Source organism: Triturus cristatus, chromosome 1_2, assembly GCF_964204655.1.
Source record: "Triturus cristatus chromosome 1_2, aTriCri1.1, whole genome shotgun sequence".
NCBI lineage: Eukaryota > Metazoa > Chordata > Amphibia > Caudata > Salamandridae > Triturus > Triturus cristatus.
The window spans coordinates 648250845-648255655 of NC_140580.1; the positions used below are offsets into that span (position 1 = coordinate 648250845).

Below are 4811 nucleotides of genomic sequence, written 5' to 3' on the forward strand. Positions count from 1 at the left end.
AACGCTCTAGTTTACACCCATTTTTCCCCTCAGTTCACAACCCGGAGCCAATTTTCGTCCCTTTTCTCTTTCCTTGTAACGCAACCCGGAAGTAGTACTTTTGGCGTCTCCTTCAAGAACAGCGCACGCTTTTCTTTCATCTAACACACTGACCGCGACCTGGAGATACCGTCGCTGAGACTCTTCAAATACGGACTGCTACGACTTGATACTAGTAAGGTTTATCTGTTCACAACTGCGTTCTTGCAGTTACTGAGTCGAGGATTTTTCGTCATTAACTATACCGATACCCAGGTTTCTGACACTGACTGTTTATTCATTTTTATCCGCTGACGGGCTACTGCCCACCACCTGAAACCAGTCAGCATAGCCTTCTGCCTATTATAAGGATTGACATTTTAAGATACTTAGGGCTATATGTAGGAAGCCCAATACCGGTCGGTAACGGCCGATTTTCGGTAAATATCCCGTTACCGACCGGTATTCAGGCTTTTGGTATGTAGGGGTCACATTTCAGGATTCGGTAATTTACCGAATCGGTAAAATTACCGAATCGGTAATTTTACCGATTCGGTAAATACCGAATCCTGAAATGATATGTAGGGGGAGTGTGTGGTTGTTGTGGGGATTCGTTATTTACCACCAACTAAAAGTTGGTGGTAAATGACGAATAGCTGTAAAAAAGCATTTCTTTGCACTTTGAAGTGTGCAATGTGGCAGACATACGTGCCCTTAGGGCATGTATGTGTGCCACATGTGCACACATGCAGGAATCAGGGGTGCAACAGGGTGTCACTGTGACACCCTGCCACCCTTGATTGTGCTCCCCCATTACCGAAACGGTATTTACCGATTCGGTAATGGTAACTGGCTTCCCATTGATTCCCATGGGCCTCCTGGCCCATAGAAATCAATGGGAAGCCAGTTACCATTACCGAATCGGTAAATACAGATTCTAAATTACCGACCCATTCCGAATCGGTAAATATTACCGATGGATTACCTACATAGCATTTACCACTTCATAAATACCGAATCGGTAAAATTCGGTATTTATGAAGTGGTAAATGTTAGGCTACCTACATATGGCCCTGAATGTTGGAACCTTTTTGTATTACTATTACGAAACGTAATGTTTTAATGCAGAAATACGCCAACGCAATTTCCAGGATACGTGTATATATTTTTTCCAACTATTGAACAGCGCCCCTTAGCGCAGTCTTATGATCACTAGATTGTGGCGATCTCACTTGACCTAGGTTTAGTTCACGCATATTGTAAATTTTCCTTTGACCAATGTACATGCTAGTTTAAGTCACACGTGAATCTTAGTCTTCAACATTAGGTCTAGGAACTTGAACAGATTATGTCAGCTTCTATTTTCGGACTTTTACTGTAGCTCGTATTTGTTACAATTTTTCTCATTTTTTCATATTATTAAAGCCTCTTATTTTTCAATTAAACAGGAACGCAGGGACTCACCCATAAGAGGCATTCTTATCTTATTGCTTGCTCTTTGATACCTGGGACATACTCTTAAACCATTTTCATGCAAGGTCAGTATCGACTTTAGTCCTTGTCAGTGATTAAGGATTATACATACTGTAGTCCTGAAACTCATACCTTCTCTCATATTGCTTTAGGTTCTTTACCTTATACATCCCGAGCGACGGTACAGATCGGACGTACTCTCTCTCACTCCGAATTGATTTGCTTTACGCTTACTTTGGTAAGACCTCTTTACTTTTTAGTAGCCTTACCACGGTTGACTTGGGACACCTTTGACCACCAAACTCTCACCCCTTTTTTTCGCACACTCGTGGTTCCTTTCTTCCGGGCCTGCGCGGTTTACACTCACTTTTTCTGTAATTTTGGCGGTCCACATTCACTCTTTCTGTAATCTTGACTTTTTCGTCGACCCCACCATACTCATCTTACTTTTCCTCCTGCCCCCTCTCTTTCATGCTCGCCTTTTCTTCCCTTTCTTCTTAATCTTCCTCTCTCTTACGAAGTGCCCATTTACCTTTTTTCCCTCACTATTTTTGACCTTCTTCTTTCTCACTCTATTCTCACCCTTTGTTAATTTAAAACTTATGTTATTTACCTATAAAACTTTTTTATGTAACTTAACAAGCCTTATTGTATAAAATTACAGCCCTGAAGAAGCCCATGTTTGGGCGAAACGCGTTGGCTGTATTCGAATTTTACCACCAACACGAATAAAGCACAACTCGAAAAACACAAGCAACGATGTGGGTTCACTGTTTGACTGCATTATTATTGTTGTATATACTTTATTTTACGTATCCTAATCCATTGCCTCTCATACCCCTTTTTTCTAAATTCATTATTCCATGGTCATATAGCAGCTGACCATTTGAGGTGGGCAATATTCCTAATACGTTACTGTGACTTGTCTAGGCAGTGCAGTGGTCTATAACTCGGCTGCTATTTCTTTGATATAAGAAGTTTTAGTTAAGCTTCAGGACTGGATGGATGAAAAGATGATACTGTCCCCAGCCCAAGCTGGTTTCCGCGCAAAAATTAGCACGTGCGACCAAGCTTTTAGATTTTCTCTGTTAGCATGGAACTACGTGCTACTCAGGAAACAGCGGCTTTATGTGGCTTTCGTGGACCTGCAGCTGCATTTGATTTGGTATCACGTAATCTACTGTGGAAGAATATGCTTGATCAAGGTGCCCCGGCTGACTTGGTGACTGTGCTTGCTAGATTGCATAAGGATAATTATGCCCAAGTTAGGTGGGGGGTAAATGGGGAACTGACGGAGCGGATTCCTATTGATCGTGGGGTGTGCCAGGGGTGTGTCCTCGCCCCCACATTGTTCTCTCTGTATATTAACGATGTGGTGAGTTGTCTATTGGATTGTAAAAATGACGCCCCTTCATTGAATAATGGAAAAGTACCCATTTTGCTATTCGCCGATGATTTATTATTAATATCCACTACTCCTATGGGTTTACAAGTTTTATTGAATACATTCTTGAGCTTCTGCAAGGAGAGGAGGCATGAACTGAATACTATGAAAACTAAATTTATGGCGCTCGGTAAATCAAGGGGTGGCATATGACAGGTTAAGATCAAATGTGAACCCCTGGATCAAGTAAAAGATTTTGATTACTTGGGCATTGGCATAAATTAGTCACTTAGTTGGGAATACCAGCTGCGGAAGAGTCTCCTAACATTATGTCAGAGATCGAAATCTGTTTTAATATTTCTAAAAAAATCTTACACTCAACCCCTCTCCCCGGCCCTAGAAATATACCGTGCAAAGGCCCAAAATGGAGCACTGTATGGAGCGGAGAGCTGGGGGTTCACTCCTGTAAATCAGTTAACGACTTGTGAGAACAACTTTGCCAGGGCTTTGATTGTACTACCTGTCACAACACCACTTATTCCACTTTTTTGTGATCTTGGGTTAAAACGAACTGGTGATCTGGCTGCCCTTAAACCCTTAACCTATTGGTTGCATCTATGGACTACTCCCCAATTAATTGAATATCGTAACTCTTTACGGGAGGTACTGGCACTTAATGGAGCTAAACAACTCCCCTGGTTTAAGCACATCGCTAAATGGTGCAAGTTATTGAACCTAATGGGTCTATGGGAGTATCCAGAAAGGGCTACCAGTCATGACATTTTGTCTCTCAAAGCTACTTACTGGAAGGTGGTGAGCGAGCACTATATGAACAACCCAACTAGCGGCCAGTTAACTTCAAACTTCCTAATCATAAAATCTTGCTCCCTATTTGAACCGTTCCTTCACCTGATCTCGCCCCCTCTTGCTAAAAGCTTGTACATCAGGTTTAGGTATGGTAATCTGTTGTTGAAATTTCCGGGGAAAGAAGCGAAGGGCCTAACTATAGAAACGTGCCCGGCATGCTGCGTAGCTGCTGAAACGGAAGAACATATTCTGTTTGTTTGCCCCAAGTATAGGCAGGTACGCAGGAGATGGATTAGACCTATATGCCTCAGCATGAGTATTAGGAAGTACCAGTTTGCATTTAGAATTTTAAAAACAGACACTTCTGGGCCAATTGTGTTTTCTCTTAGTCGTTTTCTGTTATCTTTTTGGTTGATTCGTAAAAAATGTCTTTGCTAATCATGACACTATTTTAAAACTTGTTTTACCTATCCTTTCATGATATATATGTATCTTACATTCTTAGCTGACTTACATGGTTTCGTTTCCATATGCTTGGTGACTGCATTGTGCCCCTCCCCTAGCATGATTAGATTGTTGGTACATGTATTTATGTTCTTAAAATGATTCAAGATGTCATTTGTATTTGCGATTGCAATGGTTTAATACTATTTTAATTGTAGATATATTTATGTTTTATTCTTTGTAAACCTTGATTGTTTCTTCACAAATGACCGAATAAAGTTATTATGATGATGATGATGAGTCCTGGCTGGGATAAAGGCTTTCAGTGCCACCTACCCGGATGACACTACAGTCTTCACTTCCAGCTGGGAGGACCACCAGTTTTTCATCCAGTTAACGCTTCAGGTCTTGCAGCAGATTGGCCTATTAAGGCTAGCAAGTGCCAGATAGGGCTGGGATCTGTGGTGTATCTGAGACACCCGGTAGGCAGGGGCAAGGTGCACCCTTCCAAGCCATAATCAACACTATCCTGGCCTGGGCAACCCCCCAAACCTTGGAATGAGATGAGGACCTTTATAGGCATCACTGGATTTGACAGAAAGTTTACTTTTTAAAAAAAAAAATTTTTTTATTATTTGGAGAGAATATACAAAATGAGAATTCATACTATTTCATCCATAAATTC

General features: G+C 41.4%; 1 long non-coding RNA gene across 1 annotated transcript; it reads left to right on the forward strand.

Annotated features, from left to right (window-relative positions):
- The first annotated feature begins 1486 nt into the window (after positions 1-1486).
- On the forward strand, positions 1487-2431 carry LOC146867795 (uncharacterized). Its single transcript, XR_014966141.1, has 3 exons — positions 1487-1556; positions 1644-1729; positions 2156-2431. It is a non-coding gene; the product is annotated as an uncharacterized LOC146867795 (long non-coding RNA).
- Positions 2432-4811: the final 2380 nt, after the last annotated feature.